Source organism: Nomascus leucogenys, chromosome 2 (genome assembly GCF_006542625.1).
Source record: "Nomascus leucogenys isolate Asia chromosome 2, Asia_NLE_v1, whole genome shotgun sequence".
NCBI classification, from domain to species: domain Eukaryota; kingdom Metazoa; phylum Chordata; class Mammalia; order Primates; family Hylobatidae; genus Nomascus; species Nomascus leucogenys.
Genome location: NC_044382.1, coordinates 68,327,356 through 68,354,024, shown reverse-complemented (window position 1 = coordinate 68,354,024; position 26,669 = coordinate 68,327,356).

The window sequence follows — 26,669 nt, the reverse complement described above, 5'->3', positions numbered from 1 at the left end:
TGCAAGAGGAAATGAGTCATTTGAATAACATAAGCAATGATAACTCAGCTGAATATGACTAAGATGTTAAAAATAAGGTGTGTTTACAAGGGAATAAACTTCCTGATTGCACTGCTGCTCTCCAGAGAGATGGGAACGGAGCAGGCAAAGGTCCTTGGCATCCCATAAATTGCACTCTATTTTCCACTGGTCAAGTGTGGTCATAGTGTATTGCTCCTGGTGGCCTCTCATGTCTCTCCCATGTCTACCGGTAAAAATTTGAAGAACACGTCACTACTGGGGAATGCTTTTGAGACTTTACATGATACCCTCATCACTGGGGCTCTTTGCCTTTGTTTTTCTATGGATTCCTAAAGTAATCTTTAGGAGCTATCCTTTCTTGAGGAAAAGATCTCATTTATATTCATTATCATTTAATTCTCCTTTCTCTGCCCTTCTCCAGTTTCTTTATTTAATCTCAGGACCCTATAATTCTGTACTCATCAGATCTTAAAAATTGATTAATGCAAATCTGTAAAAGTATTTTGAACTCAAGTGTTAATGTCTTAAAACGGCTAAACAGGTCTGCTATTCAGAAGATAATGATAACTAATCGAGTGCCTTTTTCTTTTGAACCTCATGACTATTATACATTATATGGGCCAAGACATTGGAAGAAATATTTTTGGTTAAAAAAAAAAAAAAACATGTCCATCTAGAACTTAGATAACTTCTTTCATATAGTCTATTGTTCCTTACCATGCATTCTCATGCCCTGCTACGTACACCCTTATAACACAGAGGTTGGTAAGATAAAAACAACTTTTCTGAGACCAACTTGCGGTCATAGCCCTCAATGTGACTTGTGTTCTGTAAATTAGATTTGGGAGATTTGGAAGGTAGAAAGTAGGCAGATTTTTTTTTTTTCAGCAAGACTGGCTGACAAACAACCTGCAATGACTATGTGTGTCTGTAGTTGCCTGATTGCAGGTTCCAGTGTCTGGGGACCACATTTGTGGGTATGAGACAGCTGCAGGAACTGGTGGTAGAGGCAGTCTCCTATCGGGTGATGTTGAAGCCAAAATATTAATGGCATTTGCTGTATGCACATTATAGTTCAACAGAAGTTTAAATTAGAAAAAAAAACCCATATCAATCCCTCAACTTCTGAACCATCCATTTTTTTTCAATAATTTTGAAAGTATTTAATTCCTTTTGCTAAAGGCCTTTTTGATTATAATTCCTAGAGAATTTTCTGTTTCCTGTGCAGATTCCTGACTGTATAGTAATTTTCTCCTTTACCTCTAAGATCATACATAAAGGACACATTTTAATTTGGTTCAGCAAGCTGTCTGACAATGAAATGGACTATAATGATGGCTGGTGAGATTGGTATCAAGAAGATAGCGCAAGAAGAAATTGCACAAATTATATGAAGGGGATGTTATCAAAATAATTTGAACACAGGCAGTAGCTTAGGTTCTGTAATTCTTAAAGTTCTGCTCAACTCGAGATTTTCTGATTTTACTAATTCCCCTTGAAAGTGCCCTCTGTTAGATGTTGCAAAAGTCAGACAATCTGCCCCTGGAAAGAACTCCCAGTCCTCACCAGACATCAGAAAACAAAAAGGACATGCATTCAGTTTCCACCATTTTTCTGCTGGTCTTGAATTTGAGAAAAACACCAAAAACATAAGTATATTTTAAATAAGGAAGAGGTCTTCTACCTTCAAACAGCAGAGGCACAGAAGGCAAGAATTTCCCCCACCACCAAGAGGTAGGTCCGCCAAGCATTAGACAGAATCTAGAAGCACCTCTCAGAGCACAAAGGCATGTAACAGGATTAAGGGATCAGAATAGGAAGGTTTTTCATCCCATTTTTACTCTCTTTCATTGGTTCAGAATTCCAAGGACTGCACCAACCAGAAAACTGTTGTCTCTTTACATACATTAGTATTTCTAGTTGCAACAGCTGGAGTTGTAGAACTCCTTCATCAGCTCTTATGACTGACTCTCCTTTGATCTCTATTCATGGATTACAACCTCTGGAGAATACCTGGATATAAAAGGGGATGGAAGACTGGAATTAATATATTGAACCCAGGCAGTAGCCACAATGAAGAGAAGATAGGACAATCCGTGATCGTTAACAGTTCACAAATCCCATATACTCAAAACATCATAGTGCTTTGAGTAGCATCATAGTGCATCATAGTGCATCATAGGTAGTGAAGGCAGAAAAATGTCCCAGGTAGACAGAGCCATGACATAGCACCAGCTTTAAACCCAGAAGAGAATTCAACAAACACCCATATGGAAAGAAAGCTGGAGAAAATTCAAACACTTTGGTCTCATACTCTGGATTCAGATAGATTTATTCTGAGTTAAAAACAACTGTATCTTTTTTTTTTCTTTTTCCTTTTCCTTTTTTTTTTTCTTTGGCATTCACTATATGTCAGGCACGGGGGTAAGAGCTTTCTATGTATCATCTCATTTAATACTAAAAGCGTTCCCATTATATGTATAAATATTCCTGTTTTACAATGATAAAACTTAAACTAGAAGGGTATAGTTAGCTAGCCCAAAGATACATAAAAAAAATTGGGAGAGCTAGGATTTAAATACAGACTGCCAAATATTAGAGACTTGACTTTGAATAACTCTGCTCCGTTGTGATTGAGCCCATGGGAAAATTAAAAGTCTGTGAAATAGGCCGGGTGCAGTGGTTCATGCCTGTAATCCTGGTTGGGAAGCCGAGGCGGGCAGATTGCCTGAGCTCAGGAATTTGAGACCAGCCTGGGCAACATGGTGAAACCCCATCTCTACTAAAATACAAAAAAATTAGCCAGGCGTGGTGGTGGGCACCTGTAGTCCTAGCTACTCAGGAGGCTGAGGCAGGAGAACTGCTGGAACACGGGAGGCAGAAGTTACAGTGAGCCGAGATTGAGCCACTGCACTCCAGCCTGGATGACAGAGCAAGACTCCATCCCCCCCCAAAAAAAAAAAAAAGAGAGAGAGCGAGCGAGAAAATAAAGGCTCGCTATTCTGAGAGCTGAAAAGGAAAACAGAATTGTAAAGATTATGCATATTGCAGAGTGTATCCGCATTTCATTCTTTTTTGTGACTGAATTATATGACAAGATTACGTTTTGTTTACCCATTCATCATTTGGTGGCCATTTGGGTTCTTTCCATCTAAAATGAAAGTAATTCTTGAGAAAGTGTTACCACTTATCACTGAAACAACTCTACTTTAATTCAACAATTTCCTTTGGTAGACACTCTCTCTAAGGCAAGGTTAACCGTGTACGTAAATAAAGTATCTTAAAAATATTCAAAAATAAGTGTGATTGTTTTAGAATGATAGGTGACATAACTTTTCTATTTTGGTGTATTTTCAAATTTTAGAAAAGAAGATGCTCTACATTAAAGTTTATGTTGAAAGTAAAAGACATATTTTCATATATACTGTCAGTTCTGCTATAATACTAGTTTTGAGAACACAAATTTTTTTATTGTGATTTATCTATTAGGTAATAATTTGAACATAATGCAAATTTTGTGTTTGTTAATGCATAATGCCTTCTGCAAGAAACACTAGTCGAACACAGAAACCTGTACCCAGCTTATCCGAGCCACAGAGAAATACACAAAACACACACATACACATACCTCAAACATCTACCAGCTTCCTCAGCTCAGCTGTGTTATGAGCCACAGCTATGACATCTGGTGTTTGAAGTTTCCATCAGGTAGTCCTTCTTCTATTACTTTCTAGAAACTTGCAAGCTACAGTCCTTCCATATCCATTTCTATAAGTAAAATCTAGTTCTTTTCCAAGGTAAAATGTCATGCTCATTGTAGTATATATGTATTTCTTAACCCCTTAACACGTGTAAAACTGTTCTGCTGTTTTTACTAGACTCCTATGGTGTTTATTATTTTTCAAATATGCCACTGATATTTTAGAGTGTTGTAACTTTGCCCCTCTTTTCCCCATCAGACCTGCTGTTTTTGCTGTGTGATTTTGTAGAGCGCAGTGATCTTTAGGGGTATACCTGTTGAATCATAGCAGGCCTGACCGTACATAGAATAATGCAATAGAGGACATAGGAAACCAGTATCCTGGGGAGGCAATTAGAGCTTAGCAATATGAGAGAAATGAGGTTTTCACTATGTTTTCTTTTGTAACGTGTTTTTTAAAAAAATGGATTTCAGAAAAAAAATAACACTAACCAAGCACTGTGACAAAAGAACCCAGATTTAACACTTTCTTTTTTATGGAAACCTAACTCTGATGAACACCTGAAATACAACAACGTAGGGAATCGGAAGAGGTAGACCAATTTAAATTGAAATGATAATTCATCCGGTTCTCAGTTAAGGGTCTGTCTTTCCAGTTGGATATGAAATAAAGAACTTAATCGAGTTCTCAGCACATACAAAATGCTTAATCAAAGTTGGATGCATAAATGAAAAATGAAGTATGTGGAAAGATGGGTGGATGGATGATATTTAGGGAAGGAGGGCCTTTATAAAGATTTCTAGTGGTCTGGGTCCAAATCTCATGTGAACACCAGCACTTCAGACCCGAACGAGTTAAAGATATGGGTGAAAACTAGCCAGGAGTCACTGGTAAAACCCCACAGTTTTTCTTTCATTATGTACCGAGGCGTTCTAATTATTGTTGCTATCTCCTGTGCTGTAAAATATTTTATCGGTTGCGCCACTTTGCAGCATTTTGTCTCAAGCTCTTAACTGTCATAAATGCACCCAACTGTCTGCCAATGTGGAATAATAAATAATTATTATGTGAGTGACTGATTTACTTTGGAAAAACATGAAAGGCCTCTAAACCTGGAGTTTCCTGCCCTCCATAATGTGCATGAAAGAAATGAGCGTCAGTAATCACTGTCAACAGTCTCTTGTAACTAAGAATTGAACCATTTATCTGTCCAGCATGTGTAAATTATCATCATTGTCTATTCCACAGGAAAGCCTAACGGCAATTTATGTTATAAAATTAATAAGATATGAGGGTTTAATAGAAATCACTTCTTGTTGCTCTTCTTGGGAACACCAGCCTCTGGCGTCAGCAGGAATCATCTGCCCTACAAATTCAGGCATATCAAGCTGCTGACTCTCTTATTTATATATTTTCCTCTTACCTCCTCTAAGCGAACTAAGAGCAAAGAGCTTTCTTATTATTTTTATGAGATGACCTTTCCCTACATGTTTAAAGGATACTTTCCATTGTGACCAACACAGATAATGCCAGGGAGCAACTGAGTTCTGAGCACTGAATAATTGTGAATGCTCTGACATCCTCTGAAAATATTATCAGAACTCCAAGTTGCTACATATCCATCATGTCTTCTCTGGGAGTTTTTTTTTTTTCTCCTTAAACTAAACTGATCTTAACTTTAACTGAAATGCTCAACAGCCTTTGGAGTCTGCCAATTTTCTCAGTTACCTTGACCTTGAGGATATGTAGTCTCCTTTGGATACCCTCAAAGAAAGGGCTTTGGGAAGGCAATGCATATGTGTTTATAATAGCTTAAGGATGTGATGTGAATTATTCTTTTTGTCCTTTGAGGTGTGCCTTCATGATTTCACATCCTGAGGACACAGTGTCCTTCTATGCAGAGGAGAAAAATGACTGTTTATTGCCTAATGGGAAAGGCTTTTTACTTTCTGTCCTACTTAGGTTCCCGTAATAAGTTCAGCCATGTCAGCTGGGCTCCAAGGGGGAAGATGTGAACTTAAGCTGTAGGATATAGTTTAGGGGACTGAGGAAGTTGGCATGCTTACTGGAAGAATGAAAAGCCACACTCTTGACCTGAGATGTTACGTGTTCAAACCAAAAACATCCTGTAGGTTCAGGAAATTCAGAGATGTCTGAGATATGGTTCTTACCCTTGAGAAACTCAGGCTAATAAATGACATGAATATGTATACAGGTAATTTTTCTTTCTGATACAGCACTTCTTTGGGAGTTTCTTTTTGTCACTATATTTAAAGATGCTCATATATGCGAAGATTGGTTGCAAAGATAATCTTTGTATCCTTGTTTATTGGACGTAGAGTAGAAACAACTAATAGTCCCTTATCATGGACAGGCAAATGCGTTAATATTATGGCATATCATGTACTTAGAAGACTATAATTCACTTAAAAAAATGAGGTCACCTGTATATACCAGGTACAGACTTCCATCCGCAGTCAAAGGCCATCTTCTTAATGAGGTCTTCCCCAACCAGTAGATTTAAAATTGCAACTCCATCTCTCAACATTTTCTATCTTCTGAAGCTACATTATTTACCTGCATAGCACTAAATACCAGCTGTCATAATACATATTATGTTACCTAACATGATACATAATATATAAATAATTTTGTTTTATATTATTTTGATTTGTCAATGAAAACTTGCCAATCAAAATAGTCAATTTGTCAATCAAAACAATACAGAAAATAAATCAGTGAGGGTTGCAATTGTGTCTGTTCAAAGCTGCATCGCTAGAGGTTGAACTGTGCTGGTGTGTAGTAGGCATTTGATAAATATTTTGGGATGAATAAGTAAATATATTGATGTGGAATACTCTTCAAGACATATTTTCAAAATACAATCTTTTAAGATATATTTCAAGTAACAAAAAAGTAAGGTGAAGAAGTGTGTGTAGTGTCTTCATTTGTGTGCAAAGTGTTATACATGCTTCAGAGAGGGCCTTCAGAAGGAGACACAAGAAACCGAGACGAGTTGTCTCCTCTAGGGAAAAGTACCAGGGACACAGGGTTAAGAGTGGGGGCAGATACTTATGTTTTACTGCATATACTTTCAGAAGCTCTGATGTTTTTGTTTACTATGTCCACATTTTACCTATTCAAATTGGTTTTAGAGTCATGATTAAAGCTATCAGATGACAGCAGTATAATGAGCTTCAGAAGAAGGAAGAACAGGGCAGTAAGGACCCACGAAGAGCTTGATTAATTTTTCCTTTGAGAGTCAGAAGCATTGCCCAGAATTCTGGGGCGTTGGTAAATATTTTCAGGTATTAAAAAAAGGTATTAATAGAAAGGACACTTTAGTCAGAAGGAGTTACTTGGGGAGACAGAGGCACAAAAGAGAAATACGTGTTTGAGGAAGATTTTCATTGTAGACTCAAGAGAGCACTCCAAGAGAAACGCTAATGGGACAAATGCACCATCCTTTATTCTCTCCAAAGAATAGTTGCCCTGGAATCAAATATGGTCTCACTAAATAAAGAGTCGGATTGAAAATGAATAAAGTAAGGGAAAAAAAGATCATCATACTAAGATGTGGGAGTCATGTGGATGATTGGGTACAGAAGAAACAGCCTGGGGCTTTCATTGCACCACCTTTGTCCAAGTTGCAAATACTAAGAAGAATTATATGCTTGGTTGTTTCCTTGCAGTCACTCTGTGTCCCTCCAGAGGTCTGGCATGGTTGTATATTGGGCAAGGCTTAGGGAATGATGCCTGGAATATTCATTTAGAGTAGAGTTTCTAACCCAGATGCCTGCAGGGGTCAAGATGGTGACAATTGTGATGGAAAATAGCTGAAAATACTGATCACTTCCCCTAAAGTACATGCTTTCTCTACTTTCCTCAAAGTACATGTTTTCTTCCATTTTCCCTGAGAGAGACAGAACTCTTTGTCTGTCTTTCACTTTTCACTTTCTTGGAGACATTATCATAGATAAATATTTCTTTCCTTTGAAAAAGCCATGAGTACCTATGCCACAGACAAACATTCTTGACTGTCTTCTACTGTGGTTTACTGATGGCACCTACTCACTCTGTGAAAGAGTAGCCTCTATTCAACTGTAGTTTGTAAACAGGCAGGATTTCTGAGTCACTGATGTCAGATCTTCTGACTTATGAGGAGAAAATGAAAATTCAAAGTGTTTATTTAAAAGCTGTTACATTAAAAAATATTGGTGACCAAATGAGGTTTATCACAGAATTGAAAATCTGGCTTAATCCTCAACAATCAATCATGTAATTTATCACAGTATATGATCATATCAATACATGCAGAAAAAGAGCATTTTACAAAGTTCAGCATTCATTCATAACAAAACCTTTCAGAAAATCAGGAATAGAAAGAAATGTAATAAAGGGTATCTACAAGAAACAGTACACCCAACACATCATACTGAATGTTTTCTCCATAAGATCAGGAAATAGTCAAGGATGTCAACTCTTGCCACTTCTATTCAATTTTGTACTAGATATCCTAGCAAATTCAATAAGTCTAGAAAAAGAAATAAAAGGCATTTGGAATAGAAAGAAAAACGCAATTATCCCTATTCATAAATAATATAATTCTCTATATAGAAAACCACAAGGAGCCTACAACAAAGATCCTAGAACAAATAAGTGAGTTCAATAAGGTTGTAGAATAAAGGATCAATACACAGAAATCAATTTTATTTTTATGTATGAACAATGAACAAACCATTGTAAATAAAATAATTAAAACAGCACCATTTACAATAGGTCTCAAAAGGAAACTGTACATATGAATACAACAAAATATGTCTAGGATCTGTGTGCCAAAAATTGCATAATGCTGATAAATGAGACCAAAGAAGACCTATAAGAAACAGAAAGACACTGTGTCCACGGAGCAAAAGAGTCAATATAGTTAAGATATTGTAAAGACGTCAATTTTCCCCCAAGTTGATCTATAGACTTAATGCAACCCCAATCAAAATCCCAGCAAGATTTCTTATACATACACACCAACTGATTCTAAAACTTGTATGGAAAGATTAAGAAATTCAAATGGTCAAAACAATTTTGAAAAATAGCAAAGTTGGAAACTCAACACTAGTAAATTTTAAGATGTACTATAAAGCTACAGTAGTCAAGACAGTGAGGCATTGATGAAAAGGTAGACAGATATGCCAATGGGATGGAATAGAAAACCCAGAAGTAGAAGCACACAAACATCATCAAGTGATTTTTGATTTTTTGATAATAATTTAATGGAGAAAGTGCAGTCTTTTTAACAAGTAGTGCCAAAAAGGCCTTTCAACATCCATACACACACCAAAAAAAGAGAAAAAAAGAAGCTTGATCCACACCCCACACTAGATAAAAAACATTAACTCAAAATGGATCACGGACTCAAATATAAAACAAACTACTATAGAACACTTAGAAGGAAACAGAACTAAATCTTCATGACATTGGGTTAGGCAAAGACTTCTTAGATATGACATCAAAAGAACAATAGATAAAATAAAAAACATTACAAGGAAAAATAATGAACTTTATGAGAATTAAGCACTTTCGTGCTGTGACAAAAACAAGAGAATAAAGGGATAAATCACACACTGGGAGAAATTATTTGTAAAGCAAATATGTGACAAATGACACGTACCAAAAATATACAAAGAATCTCCCAGACAACAATAAGGAAATAACAACCCAATTTTAAAAACAGGCAAAATATTTGAGCAAATCATTCACTAGAAAAGATATATGGGCTGGGGGTGGTGGCTCACCCCTATAATCCCAGCACTTTGGGAGGCCAAGGCGGGGGGATCACGAGGTCAGGAGATCAAGACCATCCTGGCTAACACAGTGAAACCCCGTCTCTACTAAAAATATAAAAAATTAGCCGGGCGTGGTGGTGGGTGCCTGTAATCCCAGCTACCGGGAGGCTGAGGCAGGAGAATGGCATGAACCCGGGAGGTGGAGCTTGCAGTTAGCCGAGATCGCAGCACTGCACTCCAGCCTGGGCGACAGAGCAAGACTCTTGTGTCAAAAAAAAAAAAAAAAAAGAAGAAAAGAGATATGACGCCAAATAAACACATGAAAATATGCTCAATGTCATTTGTCATAGGGAAATTCAAACTGAAATCACAATGAAATGCTACTGCACACCTATTAGAATGATCAAAATAAAAAAATCCTGACAATATCGAATGTCAGTAAGGATGCAGAGACAGGAATTCTTGTGCATTGCTGGTGAGAGTACAAAATGGCACAATCACTTTGAAAAATACACTTGTAATTTCTGAAAATGTTAAACGTTAAACATACACTTACCATATGACCCGGTATCCTACTTCTAGATATTTATATTGGACAAAAGAAGACTTAATGTTCATACAAAACCTGTACTCAAATTTTATAACAGCATTATTCATAATTATTGTTTTAGTCCATTTTGTGCTTCCATAATAGAATATCTGAGACTGGGTAATTTATAAATGACATCAATGTATTTTCTCAGTTCTGAAGTCTGGGAAGTCCAAGATCAAGGCTCTGGCAGATTCAGTGCCCAGTGAAGCTTTGTTTTTGGCTTCCAAGATGGTGCCCTGCTGCTCTGTTATCATGTGACAGAAGGTGGAAGGGCAAAAAGGATCAATGCTGCCTGAAGTCTCCTTTAGAAGACCATAAATCCCTCTCATACGAGTAGGAGTCCTCATGTCCAAATTGCCTCTTAAAGGTCTCCCTTCTTATACTATTACATTGGCACCACCTGAATTTTGGAAAGGACACATAAAACAATAGCAGTCATCACAAACTAGCAACAGCTCAAATACCCTTCAGTGGGTGAGTGAATAATCAAACTATGATACTTCCACGGTACATCCATGTGATGGAATATTGTTGAGCAACAAAGAGGAGCAAATTGCTGGTAACACACAACATGATGAATCTCGGATGCATTATGCTAAGTAGAAGAACTGAATCTCAAAATGTAATTAATAATATCATTTTATTTATACAGTATCTTGAAAAAGGCAAAACTATAGAAAGAGAGAGCACATCAGTGATTGTCAAAGGTTTGAAGTTGTGGTGGAGGAGGGTACTTGAATACCAAGGGGAAACACAAAGGAATTTTTGGAATGTGAAATTTCTTCTGTATCTCGTTTTCATTGGTTACAAGAATCTATGCATGTGCCAAAGTTCTATGAGTTCTATGAGTTCATGGTACTGCATGTAAATTAAAAACATCAACAAATTAATTTTTAAAATTAAGTAAAAAGAGGGTGAATTAAGTTAAATGAAACAAAACAGATACTTTGGAGATCAAATAAAATCTATCTGCAGTCTGAATCCTACCCATGTACCTTCAGTTTGCAGCTCCTGACCTGAACAAATAGCCTGTTAAAAACAGTGTTCTTAAGACATCATTTGACTTAATTTCTTAAAATGAGGCCCAGACAGGGAAAGAAAATTTCGAAAGCCACACAGCTATTCTATTCAGTGAAGTCAGGTTGCCTCACTCCTGCTTCTCTATGACACGTGCTTTGGTGCAAGTTGAATATAGAGTTGCTTCCTACTACACTCAAGTGAGATCCTAAAATATCATCTAATTCTCAAACACAGATTTTTAAGCAAGAAAAGCAGGGGTGAGAAACTACCCTCATGATTTAAAAGGGCAAACTCCTTAAAGCTCAACCTTTACAAGGAGGATATTAAAAATTAGGACCTCAACAAACTATTCTAGTGAAAGCATGGGGATAACAGGCACAGAACAATTTAACTGTTGAAATAATTCTGTCAAAAAAATTAGCAGTATTACAGGGAAGGCTGTGGGCCCTGACAGGTCCCCAGCAGACACTCATCTGCACAGGGCTGCTATTGATTTTGAAACAATCTCGCACATGATAAATGAGAATGTGCTTAGGAGACGATTCGGTCACGAGAGCCCCCAGATCAATCAGCTTGTCAACAAGCAGACGAAATTCAATTTTTATTCTTAGTAAACTCTTATTTGGTGGCAGACCATCGTTTCTGTAGAAATTGCTTCACAAAGGCCGAGGGGCAGGCATGAGAACATAAAAAAAGATCATCTTTTCAAACTATGTTCAAAGTGAAGATGTGGGACTTATGACTGGGAGTGAGAAAATGTGATTTGGGGACAGTGATGACCAGAGCCCACCTTCTTTGCTCACTGGGACCTGTTAGGACCAGCTCTCCATGTCTCACACACACAGTGCACTTTCCTCTCTGTGAGCTGACCCAACCACCTTAGAAGGAAACTCATTTAAAATGGGACTCCAAGCTTTGTGGAAGAAACTCAGTGACCCCACAACAAAGCTGAAAGGGACTTCTATTCAATTAGCTTAAACCATATGTTTAAACCATATGAAATTGCCCCTTTGGTAGGTTAAAAAAAGGTTAAATATTAGCAGTTTAATATGGTTGAAGCACATAACTCCTCTCTTTTCTTATCTTTCACTGCCATATTAGAAATTTTCAGGCACCTTTTCTTTTTATAACCACTTCAAAGTCACCCAAGAAATTAACTTCAGGGCTATGACAAGGGCCTAGGATTCTTGACTCTCAGACTAAAGTTCTTTCCACCATTTGGTGCTGCCTGTTCTCCAAAGACAGAGATATTCCTCCATTTGACTGTCAGCCCTTGAGTTAACCTTCACTTGCCAGGCACTGACAATACAGTGTGAGCCATGGCCCCATGTTGCTCTTATAGTCTGGTAGGCTACACAGATGTTAAGTGAATAGAAGCATTACTCAGATAATTACAAGTGTACAAAGTGCTACAGGATAGATGTTCAGGAAGAGCGCTGTGCAAAGAGCAGATTACAGGGGAACTAATTTAACGAGCGGGATAAGCTAAAGGGGTCTTATTGGGATTTGCTCCCAAATTTAGACCTGATGGATGAATGGAAGTCAGAGGCAAAGATGAAGTGAGGGAGGTAGACCAGTAGTATCTAGAGAGATCATTCCAGAGAAAATTGTGTGTACAAAAGGAGTGGGAGTTGACACAGATTGAGGGGGATATACAAGAAGGCCCAGATGCCTAGAAATAAGAAAACAAGGAGGTAAGCATTATAGGATAATGTGGATGAGAAAGGCAGGCCTAGAGTGGTCCTGTAAATCTGCTACACCCACAGGTCTCTTTTTTTGAAAATGTAAAGGACTTTGGGCAAGGACTTCCCTGAGCTTTCTATCTCATTCAGATACACAGAACCAGAAGAACAGTGGGAAGGAGAGTGGAGGTCTTAGTACATTTGTGCTGCTATAACAAAATACCACAGACTGGGTAATTTATAAAGTAGAGTAACTTACTTTTCATTGTTCTGGAGGCTGAGAAGTCCCAGATCAAGGTGCCAGCAAGATTAGTGTCTGATGAGAAACCTTCTTCATTTCCAACATGGCGCCTTGTTGTTGCGTTCTCCAGAGTGAATAAATGTCTTCACATGGCTAAAGAGTGGAAGAACAAAAAGGGGCTAAGGTGGTTCCTTTCAGCCCTTTTACAGGCACTAACCTATTCATAAGGGCCTTATTCTCATGATTTAATCACTTCCCAGAGGGTCCCAGCTCTTAATACCACCACAATGGGGATTAAGTTTCAATACATGCATTTGGGAGGATATTGAGACCATAGCAGTGGTATTTACTATTGCCAGGCCATACAATTCAGAGCAGATAGTCCATCAAGAGTGTTTCTGATGTTTTTCTGCTTCAACAATTAATGTTCAACTACCCAGAGGAAGTTTGTTCCTAGACAGGAAGCCCCTAAACAACTTCCAGGCCCCTGCCTTCACTTCAGTCTTGCTCATGATGACCCAGTAGTTCCAGCAGATATGCCCAAACCTCCATCATGCTGCCATGAACCACTCCATTTAACCCAGAATTCCAGGCCCACTGCATCTAACTGTTCAGAATGTATATAGCTTTGAAGAGGTTTGTCAAATGTTTCCTTCACCAATCCCATGTGACGATAGAACATGCTGAGAACGTAACGCCTATGCAGAACAAACACAGGGCTCAATCTTCCTTCAGAACATCAAGAAACCTGATGTCAATGACTGAGTGAACAGGGTTATATAGTATCCATTACACTTGGGGAAAATAAATGAAACTCTACATTATTGAATTTACAGAAATTAGCTACTAGCAAAACAACATCACTTGTGGGACTTCCTTTAGCCCCATTAAATGAATAGGCAGAGAAATTTCATCAAAAAAAAAAAAAAAAAAAAAAACTATGCGACCAGTGTGTAAAAGATAAAGGTCCCTACATTGAAGCAGATTAGAAGTATCTTTCTGACAAGAGCTAAAATTCAGTCTTGCTTTCCCAAAGCCATTTAATATTTTTCTTTCACCAATAGTGCAGTACCTACGTTTTTGGGCTCCTTTTATTTGTTCTGTAAGCTACACCTAAATGTCTTCTTTTCTTATTGTCCCACGATATACCATTCTTTCCAATAAAGTCAGATCTTAATCCTCTTATACAAAAAAGAATAAATTACAACTATACTGGTTAGGTCTATTTAAAGGAAGAACAATGGAGAAACAACTTGGTAACTGGAGAATTTGATAAATATACAAATCTAAACTCATCTCTCTTTTTTAATATCACCCATTTTGTGAGAAGCTGTTAAGACCAAAACATACAGATATTGGTTTTAACCATGCAAAGAAGCTTGTAATATTACCCTTAGTCCTGGGATGCATACTTTAAAATGTCTCCACTCTGACCACAGTGCCACTATTTTCTTCAAGCCAAAATACCACTAGGATCAAGGCGTTTTCCTACCCAGAGCCCTGTCTTTCCTCTGGGCCACACTCCACCATGTACCCAAGGCCGTGATAATCCCTGATTGGTCAGTTCTGGCATACTTTTTGGGTTCTGCTATTTCTTCTGGGGTCTGCCCTGCTGAGAGTGAATGGTACCACCCAGTGTGCCCAGCCCTAGACCTGAGAGGAAGTCAAGGAATGACCCCTTGAAAAGGGAAAAACAGAGATTAAGAATGCAAGCCACATTGTTGGCCATGGAAAGGAAGGTACCTAGACTGAATGCAAGGCCGGAGGCTCTCAGGAAAGAGCCACATTCCATGGTGCAACTCTAAGGAATTGTGATGTATATTTGTCAAGGATAGGACATATTTAATAGGTTGTTACCTTGATTTGCAATTTAAATATTTAAACATATGGTCTATAGGCCTCCTTTGCCTTGCAAATGTTACAGATGAGCCTGTAGCATTCCTGATAGTGATATCATCTTTAAACACCTACACATGATGGCAAGGCTAACTCTAAATGCCAATAATCCCCAAGCAAGAGTGATGCATAAGTGTTTTGTCTGGCTTCAGAACTTTGTATTCAAAATTCTTCATATCATTATGTTTGAATAAATCATCCAAGTATGTTTGATATGGTACACATACAAAAATATATACATACATACATCTAGTCATGAATTGCTTAACAGCTGGTATGTTTTCTGAGAAATGCATCATTAAGTGATTGATTTTTTCATTGTGTGAACATCACAGAGTGGATACACTTACATTAACCTAGATGGTATAGCCTTCTACATACTTATTCTCTATGGTGTAGCCTATTGCTCTTAGGCTACAAACCTGTACAGCATGTGACTGTACTGAATACTGTGGCAATTATAACACAATGGTAAGCATTTGTGTATCTAAACATATCCAAGCATAAAAATAGTAAAGTAAAAATACTGTATGAAAGATTAAAAAATGGCACACATGTGCCGGGCACTTACCATGAATGAAGCTTGCAGGACTGGAAATTGCTCTGGGTGAGTCAGTGAGTGAGTGGTAAGTGAATGTGAAGGCCTAGGACACTACTATGCACTACTATAGACTTTATAAGTGCTGTACACTTAGGCTACACTAAGTTTATAAAAAATATTTTTTCTTCAATAATAGCTTACTGAATGACCACAGTCATATATACATTACATCCTTAACCGAAAAGTCATTATGTGACACACGACTGTCAGATATATATATATATATATATATACACACATATATACCCTCACATGGTTAATATATATAGTTTCATGATTAAATAATATTGACAACCCACCCATACATTCTAATTATGCTTGCCTCAGGAAAGAGGTAGATTACCTGTGATTTTTGAAGTATGTGAGTTTGGAGTGTTAGAGATCAGAGAAGCAGATACTACACATCACCATCAAAGTTCTGCAGGTGGAGATGATTAGAGATGGCTCCAATAATTATGTGTATTTTGATTTCATAAAACACTGCATAGAATGAAATAGCATGTGTAGGATGCCAGCAACAATGTGTAGAGCCACCTGCAGGTGAACAAGAAACTTCTAACCCCAGAAGTGCCCGGGAAGAAAGATAACTTGCCTTTTAAGCTTCACAACAAGCCTCCTACAGAGTTCAGTTCTTTCACTAAAAATCTTCCAGAACCCTCCCCATTTCATGCCCTTCCTCAAATAACATTGGAAAGAAAGAGAATGGATGGCACAAAGATTGAAAACCACAGGAAACTTGGACCAAACCAAGAGCTTTGAGGAAATAATGCATTTTGTATCATTTTGCATTCCAGCTCAATAGGAAATGGATGAAGTATCTCATTTCAGGGCTGTTTTAACATGAAAAATGACCTGTATTCTTTATCCATTAAACTATTAGTATATCCTAGCATTGTGGGTCTTAATAACATTTCCTTAAATAACTGTGAAAGCCTATTAGTTTTATTTCTTCCAGAAAAAACTGAAAGGAGGAAAACACAACATATTGGACACACAGGGATCAAGCTAATTAAATTGTAAACGCCAATAATGATATCTGACATTTCTTTTCAACGATAACCAATTATTGTAAGCATTCTCCCAATAGCTATTAAATCTATCCCTACAAACCTCATTTTTTCACATCTGTAATATCTAACACAGATCATTTGTCCTAGCCACTTCCATTAGTCTATGTATAAATATATATGTAGGGGGGTGGTATGGCTTATGTTTGGCCTAATTGGAGTATCACATTCCATGTTGAAAGCAATATTAAGTTACATTTAGGAAACAGGAATATTGTACGTTAAAAACCAGAAAAAAGCTACACATCTGGTATATTTTAGTTGTGGGATATGTAATATCTCTATCCCTCCCAAATTCTGTCTACTGGAAACCAAAATGAACAACTTGAGGACGTGTTTTCTTTCAGTTGAAACTTGAGGCCCAAACAGAGAGGTTGGTGAATGGACTGAAAATGGATGTGAAAAATCAATAGCAATGGAACAAGGAGATTAGAGCCTGCAAAAGAAATGACTATTTCTAAAGGGATCATATCTTGGGATATATGGGACTTGGAGGGAGTTTACACTGAAAACAGCCCAAAAGAAGAGCCCATGGAGTGACACCAGGATGTTGGAAAGTGAATCAACCTTAAGCCATGTCCAGAATATAGGATCCAACAGCTCTGTATCAGAAGTAGAGGAGGGCTTCCTTCTGGGCCTCGATGCTTCTTCCAGACTCTCCCAATCTTATTTGGTAGCACATACAGTCACCAATAAGAGGAAGATTTTCCCTGGTGGGAGGAAATATGTAGCTATCTACTGGATTGTGTGTAAAGCCCAAAATAATTTAGGCGAGGGCCTTTCTACTGATCTGGAATATTTCAGCATGGTACTCAAGGAGGGGAAAGACACAAGGAAGCAACATTTAATGATTCTAAAAGTATCTCCTCTAATCTTGACATATTTATTCATCAAGAGAGCCTTGTGGAAAGCAACCATTATTATTTCTATCTTGCAGAAGAGGAAATTGAGGCTTAGAGATGACTCTGAAATCTCTCCAGGAAAATATAGTGAGCCAATGGTAGAGATAACATTTCCATTCAGATACCTGCTCGCCCTGAGACTCATTTCCTGCCAGTCTTCTCCTTGATGACAGTGCTGTAGTCACACACTCCTTCCTGTGCCTCCAAGCTGCCAAGGTCCTTCCTGCTGCAGAATCTTTTTACCCAGCGCTCCCTCTGCCTGGAGGGATGGCCTCTTTAGATGCTTTCAGTTTCTTTCACATTAGAGTCCTTCCCTGTTTATCTTTGCTAAAGTGATCTCCCCTCCCATCTCCCCACAGCCCAGCTGCTGTACACCATATTACCTAGTCTACTTCCCTTCTCGGCAATTCTCTCTGACATTTTCTTCTTTGTGTCTGTGCTTACTAGTCAATTGTCTATCAGCTGACCTCCCATTGAGGGCATAGTCTCTGCCTTCCTCTGTCTTGTTAGTATCCCCAGAGCCTGGCACAGTGCCTGGTACACTGTGGATATTCACATTTATTGAATAAATGTATGAATAAATGAATGCATGAGAGAGGTTCCTAGCTCAGGTGTATCTAAATCTAAAACCTGAGTTCAATCTCCTCTACCAAGCTGGCTCCTTTGACAAAAGCACAGCAGCTCTGAGGTTAGTGACGCAGGTAGAGCAGTTACTGAGGCACTGCTCGTGAAGGTGGATGGGAGGTTGTTAGCACTTTTTCCTTAGCCCAGGATTTCTGTGCGTGGCGTGGCAAGTAACCAAAACAGTCCACTCTGAAATGCAAGGGGGAATTGAGATTAATGAAAACATGCTACTTAGACTTAAAAGTCCTCCAAGATAGAAGAAAACGGAAAATTTCAAAAAATGAATAAAAATACAAGAGAGCCTACCCTTCCCTTTTCTCCATTTGGATCAGCCAAATAATAGCTGATATTGTTTGTTGCAGTTTACTGAGCCACTGTTACATGCTACACACAATGTGCTATTTGCATGGGTTATCTCATGCACATGACCACTCACAACTGCACATTGCAACTGCTACTAATATCATCCTCATGCCATCTTAAAAAACAAAACAAAACTGGAGCTCAAAGATGTTAATCAATATGCCCAAAGTCACATCATTTCTGAATAGCTTTGCTGAGACTTTCATACAGGTTTGCTGACTCCAGTGCCTATGATAGTCTGAAGTATTGGAAATAATTTAAATCCATTCTGGTGAGGAAAAGGGAATGAAAGAGGAGCAGGAGAAGATATTCTAAATTAGAGACCATTGTGGACAACTTCCCCAGTCTACCAAGATCCTAACGGTGTAAATACTGCTGCATCTAGAATATACTTCTCAGCAGTGCCCAGAACCCATAGTGCAGAAGTTGTTTACACAAAAAAGAGAAGAGAGGCAAATATTAAATATATTCATCCATCTCATTCTTAACTTTTCCCTTCCCTCTACCAGGGTATCTCAACGAAGCTTTGTGTAAATCTTTGGCCATCAACCAATAACTTTGGTTTTGGCTATTAAAAATAATTCTTCAATGACTCCTGAAAAATGAAGATGCAGCCCCCAAACTTCATGGATTTCCAGTTCTTGAGTCTATTTGAACAGAGACATCTATGTTTATTGTCTTCCATGGCTTGGTTGGCCAAATGTGCCTGTAGGAATGGTCTTCCTAGAAGCCCAAGGTGCCTGGCGCCATGGCCAATCCTTGTGTAATCCCTATGCCTCCTAGCAGTCTTCCCGAAAATGCATATTTATCTCACTCATCCTCCACTTCATAACCCTGTGGCCCTACCAGGTGCAGGAACATAACTCATAAGAAATATTAACATTGGCTGTTTATCATGGAGCTTGCAAAACAGAAAAGCAATAAAAGTGCAGGCATGCTCACTCAATTACCATTGAAATAGATATCACAAAAATTATTCAGTGTCAGAAATCTAATTTTGTATGATATTTCTATATATTTCCATTGCTAATTTTTCTTCCCTCCAGTATTAGTGAATTAAGATGCTTCAAATGCCCCTCAAGCTACCCTAGAAAAAAATACTACTTATTTAGTTGAGCTACCCCAATCCATTAGACAAATTTCCTTTACAGCAAAGCATTGATGAATGAAATGTCTCATGCTAATGTAAGAATAATCAATTTAGAATGCTTATGACAATTAACAAAGCTGAAGATACGCCTTGAAGGCTCCATGCTTTGTCAGCCCTGATTTGGATTAAACTTGTGCTAATGGGATCATTTTTCTTCCAAAAGGTATTCTTTTTAGGCAGACCTATCAATTAATATGAATTATGCATGTATAAAAGTACTAATGTCATTAATTAGACAAATTAATTTTTATGATGCAGTGGATAGACTAACACTAGATTATATGTGATAACTTCCCCCATGGCACCCACCGATTTGAAATAAATGAATAGTTTATATTTGTGTGCTTTCCATAGACTCAATCGGGATTAATCAAGCTGGTCTCTGGGTGGGAGATGGTTGAGATGCTGCATATTCTTGATGGTCTTCTCAACCAGGGGGGTCATTTCAGAGACAATAGAGCCCCAGTTGCAACAGAGAGAAACTTTAGAATAATGCTACGCAGGGTCATGGGGGAAGTTAGTAAATTGTAAGCATATATGCTGGCAAGCTTTAATTGATTCTTTTCCCCAAATTTACGTGCTGTTGTCCAAGTAGACTAAAAAATACAAATAAAGATCAGAAAATAAAGAGTGGGGGAAAAAGCATTTTGCAAGTGTTGCATTGACAGACATAACTCATTAATGTTGGTCAAATTTGATTGGCACAATATTTATCTTCTAACTCTGGGTCTAATTTGTAATTTCTTAATCCAGTACGAGCTAGGTTAATTTTCAAATTCATGGAAACACTGACTTTTTTTCAAGCCTAATAAGTTACCTAAAGTGTAAGAGGATGAGGACCATGTGTTAAACTACCTGGTTAAACTAACTGTTATGTTTTCAATGTTTGTGTCTCTCCAAAATTCATGTTGAAACTTAATCCCAAATGCAATAGGATTAAGAGGTAGGGATGTTTGCAGTTGATTAGATCATAAGGAATTCTCCTTTGTAAATGGGTTTCATGGCCTCATAAATGAGGCTTCACATAGCATTCATAATTTTTGCCCTTCCATCTGCTGCCATGTGAGAACACAGAAACAAGCATCATCTTGGAAGCAGAAGCGAGCCTTTGCCAGACACCAGATATGCTGCACCTTAATCTCGGACTTCCCAGCCTCTAGAACTATGAGAAATGAACTTGTGTAGCTTAAAAATTACTCAGTTTATGATATTTTGTTATAGTAGTCTGAATAAACTAAAATATTACTCATCACCTTTCTCATCCATTTTGCAATAAGGCTTATGATTCCAACAAAATGACCACCATGAGGAAAGTAAGCCAAAAATGCTTTTACACTTTTTATTGCTTTTTACTCTTTAATTCTTGTTTTGCAGAAACTTGATACGTGAATCTTAGGTTTTCCAACAACGATAATTGATGACTTTAACAACATATCCTAAAGTCAAACCAACGTATCCCATCACAGCAAGGCTGGTAGGAGTTACAGCAAGCTGGCATAACCTAAGTAATGTCCAAAAGTCAGGCAAGAGAGGTCAAAAGTGATATCTTGCCCAAGGTTCATACAGCTTCTGCCTGGATCATGGTAAATGCTCAATCAATGTGAGTTAGAAAAAAATAAGTAGAGGTATTCACTTAGCTAAGAATTTGACATGGGTTCACAAAACATGGTACATCACAGAGACACTGAAAACATTTACTCTGTATTCTCAGCGTTCTTTGTTGCATTCCACGATGGCATGGCATGGTCATAAAAAGCAAACTCTTTGAGGACAGAGAGTCCTGGATTCAAATCATAGGGTTTTCCACATTCTGGCTAAGTAACACTGGGGGTTCCATGTTGCCTTCCTCATTGAGAAGCCATAAGGCTTCAGTGAGATGGTGGTAAGTATCTGCATCTTTACTGCTTGCAGCAAGGCATAAAAGATAATAGGGACTTCTTAGATGAAATGTTGCCTTTGTCCATAATTAAATACCTCCCTGGGCAAATATACTGATGAGTAGTAGAATGGACTTAAGCCTCACAAGGAGATAGGACATGGTATCCCATTCTCCATTCAGTTCTGACTATAAGTTCATCTTTTCACAGTAAGAGGTAGGTAGGGGAGGAGATAATGGAGTGAGTAAATTAATGGATTTAAATCTCACTCCTACCATGACCAGCAGTGTAACCTCAGGCAACCTCTCGAAGCTTTCTTTTTTGTCTTGAAGATAAGCATAACGATACGGTAAATCTTAAATAATAGGATTAAATGAATTAAAACTCTCAAAGTGCTTAAAACAAGAACTAGCACATAGTTTGTGAGCAATCGATAAGTACAAGTAAAATTTTTTTGACATCTATTGTGCTCTAAATAATTTAAAAATACGACCTAATTTAAGCTACACTATCTTCTTGAGAGGTTACTGTGAATAACCCCATTTTACAGATGAGAAGATTGAGGCTTAGAGTGATCATCTTGCTCAAGGTCACCCAACTAATAAGTGAAAGAGGAAGGATTTGAACTCGGGTTGCCTGAGAATTTATTTAATGGGACTGGGGAGTGCTGTGAGAATAAAGTCTAGAAGTTAGAAAGAGGAACCTCTTCATTTTGAGAAACCTATGACTCATGGAAAAGAGAGAGGGACCTGGCCATGAAGGTAGAATACTAGGTGGGTTGGGTGACAGTGACAGCTACTCTGGCCATCAGTTAGGCACACCTACTTGGAGTAGCTATTATTAATGGGGCAGATATTAGTATCTTCATTTTATTGATTTGGTTAACTGGTTTATCTTAGATCATAAAGTTGGCACACGAATACTAGTCTATCTTATTTCTCAGCCTATATGATAAACCTCTATACTATAAGGTTTAAAGATGTCTGAATATACAATGATGTAGCAATTGGGAATGCCTCATCTCCCAGTCACCTGTCTCTTCTCCTTACTCTTGTCTTGTTATCTGTGATCACTAAGACTACAATCACCCCTCACTAGTTTCTGGAGGAGGAGAAAAGTTTATAGAAGCCAATCCTATAGCTGTGAAAGGAAGCAATCTAGTCTAGACCAGCAAAGTGATGGTGGGTTATGACCAAGGAGAGTTTCATTTTATAATATCTATCAAAAAGATTTGCTTTCTGGGGTGTCATGCAATGATCTAAATCAGATTTACAAACCTCTGTATAATCTATGATGTCAAACACATCTTTTAGCAGGTTGAGTTTCTAGAGCAGGTAACTGTATTTATCAGTACAGTTATCATCCTCATTCAGAAATGGATGGTCATGTTACTCAAGACAGGCCAATGATATTACAACCCTGGGCTTTTGTTGAAATGGAAAGTATGAGCTATAAGGATGGTGTAAGCTTGGAGCTTTGAGAGGACAAGCATTTTAAGGGGGTCAGCCTGAGAATGAAGCCAGTACATGGGAAAGCAGAACCAAGAGATGGGGCAAGAGATATTGAATCCTAATGGCATCATGTGAACGTTGGGATATATCCTTCTCTGAAGCCAGATAACCTAAACTTTTCAGTTACGTGAACAAAAATCTCCATATTTGTTTACATTTGTTTGTCAAGTTTTGTTACTTGCATCTGAGAGATCAGAATAATACAGAAAAGAAAATAACAAAATCCAACAATATCAATGATTTCTAATAGCAGAGTCTGATATTCACTCAAATTCACTAATTCCCTAAAACATCCCTAGAGAATTGTCATTTGAATGAAGCTACCTAAAATTATGGTGGGAGGTTTTTTTTTCTTTTTTTTTTTTTTGACAGTTACATTACAGCACATGAAATTCTCAGCTACCAGATTACTTTAGACACAAGTTTATAAACGTGTCTATTTTATAAATATTTCTTGAAGTCCTTTTTGGTTGTTGTTACAAAGGAGATTGCATAACTTGTTAATTAAGTGTGAGTGAGGGTTTCCTGGGAGAGTGAAATGACAACTGATCTATATGGTTCAGTCACAGTGGACTTAATATTCAAAGGAAATGGTCATTTAGAAGCCAGCATTCACTTGTTCATCTACATTTCTTTCTTCCTTGGTATCCACAATTTAGTCATCAGCCAAATCTTCAATAGTCTCCATTTTTATTCTGAATATAAAAAGTTTCCCATGATGCTTAAAATTGAGTAAACTTGTTCTATTGATTACTTGAGCGAATCATCGATAAGATCAACAATTTTCCCTTTAGTCATTCACTATATCTTGTGTAAACAAGTGAGTATTGAGTGGTGCATTTGTTCCTCTCCTCACCATCCTGAGGGCATTGCCAATGGCATGAAGACACGGGACCAGTTCTAAAGCCATGGAAGATTTGGGTCAGCAAGGCCCTGTAGATGCAATGTTTTCCCAAAACATTTTCCATTCTCTGATGATTTTTGTTTTCCTGAAAACTTCAAAAATAAGGCTGTGGTTGAGATTGTAGTCTTTGGAATTTGATGACCTGATACACATCATTGCTTTATCACTTCTTAGCTGCAGGCAAGCTACTTAATCCCTGATTTATCTGTACAAAGGGGATAGTGCCGAGTCAGCAAGTTCATTTGACAAAATTATTGAATATCAACTATCGACTGAAACGAAACCAGGCACCTTTCTAGGTGCTTTGAGACACAAAGAGCAAAATAGATGAAATTCTCTGTTCTCATGAAGCATACATATATATTTTTTAGAGACAGGGTCTCACTCTGTCACCCAGGCTAGAGTACAGTGGTATAATCATAGCTCACTGCAACGTTGACCTTCCGGGCCTAAGTTCTCCTCCTGCCTCAGCCTTCTGAGTATCTGGAACTATAGGTGTGCACCACCATGCCTGACTAATATTTTATTTGATTTGATCTTTTCGTAAAGATGAGGTATCACTTTGTTGCCCAGTCTGGTCTCAAACTCCTGGGCTCAAGTGATCCTCCCACCTTAGCCTCCCAAATTGCTGGGATTACAGGCATGAGCCACCATGCTCGGCCATGAAGTCAATATTCAAGTCTGTCTTGGCATGATGTTGGGGGAGATTAAATGAGATAATGCCAGTAAAATGCTTAGTACTGCACCTGGCAAATAGTAAATGCTCAAGAATAATGCTAGCTTATGTCGTCAAAATATGCAACTAGTATTAGCATTTGCTAACAGTATTATTGTTAGCATCACTGATATTATGGGGACACAATTGTCCCACCTGATTCTGCCTACTCCCAAATCCAAGACTACATCTTTTAAGAAGAGGGCCCAAACCTAAATGTTAGACCTTTTTACCAAGGTCTCTTTGTGCTCCTTGAAGACTTGATGATGGGCCCCTCCCTTTATTGACTCACCAGAGTGAAAGCTTATTTCCCCCAAAATATCCCCCTGGTCATTTACACTCTGAAAAAGGAACAGTTTACTACAAGATGAATACAATAACAGAATTGTATTCTCTTGTTTTATAAGGGAAGAGTTACATTAACTCAACAGTGCTTGGCCTCCTTGTTGGCTATAGGGAATCACAGGGCTTTGAGGACACCATGTGAGGCTCAGCTTTCACTGTCTTTTTTCTCTGAGACAGCGCTTGCCAGCTAGACATTCTCTGTGCAAAATCCAGAGGTCTCTATGCTGTACAAGTTGGTAACATGGCAAGTCAACTAAGGTTCTTTGGTTGCAAGCATCAGAAACCAACTCCAACAAATATAAAGCAAAAAGTAAAATAATTGGTAGAATATGGGGTAGTTGCCACAAGCCATGGAAAATTTAACACACTGTGGTAAATACTACAATTATCCCAGCACGGATCAGTGCAGCATGATCTAATGAATTGTCTCTTCCAGGCATTCCCTCAAATGGAAATTTTTCTTTTATTAGTGGTTTGTTCCTTCAATGTCAGTTATGGTGGATTCATCCCCTACAACAACCCCAAATGCAGTATATAATCTACTTCCTTTAGCACCATCTTCTAATGATCATGGTTGGGTGTCTCGATGACTAGACAAAAAATATGAATAGTTTCATCTGTGACTTAGTATGTGCTCATCTGAAGAGAAAATATTGGTAGAGTTTTTAAAAACTGCAGCCTGCATCAGTCTGGTCAAAACATGAAGACATGAACCAGCAGATGTTTTTGGAATTAAGACTCACATGGTCCTGATGGTGGAGGGCAAAACCCAATCCTTGTGCTACTTCTGTCTGCTCTTCAGAGAGCAATAGGTTCTCAGTGCTCCACATAGAGAGCTATTTTTCCTACAAGCACTGTGGAAACTCAAAACTCCAGGGACTTAAATTGCTAACCTTTACCCAGACCGAAAGTTCTTTTTTTTTCTTTTTAATAAACTTTACAATTGAAGAATAATAGAGAGAAAAGTACATAAATCATACATGTGCAGCTCAATAAATTTTCACAGTGAACACACACCTGTGTGTCCACTACCCAGATCAATACATAAAATATAACCAGCACCGCAACATTTCTGTTTATATCTCCTTCAATTGAAACCCGCCTCTTCCCAAAGACAATCTGTTTCTTGACTCCTTATAACATAGATTAACTTTATCTGTCTTCAATTTGTGTAAAAGATGTTGAAATCAAATAAAATATGGTGATGAATCTCAAGTTTCAAACATTTTACTCAGGAAGCAAGAATTGCAATTAGGGGTATACATACAGGCTGGGTGGACTTCAATAGTTCTGAAAGACAAAGAGAAGGTTGGAGGTTTTATAAAAAGAAGAAATGTTGTGTATTATTTGTCCAGGAAGTTCATTGGCAATAGTAAGGTTTTGGGAAGCTGCTAAGTTCTAATTGGTAACTGAGGGCAGTGGGTAAAACTAGTCTTTAGTCACAGCAGGCTGTTTCAGTAGCTTTTACATAAAACTAGTTTCAGGTTACAACAGGCAGTTTCAGCAGCCAGGCCTATAGCTGGCCTTCATCTCAATGTAATGAGTACCCTTGCTCTACATATTCATCAATATTTAGTATTTTTAGACTTTTAAATTTTAGCCATGCTGGTGTATGTAGATATATCTCATTATAGTTTAAATTTACATTTTTCTAATGACTAATGAGTTTAGTTT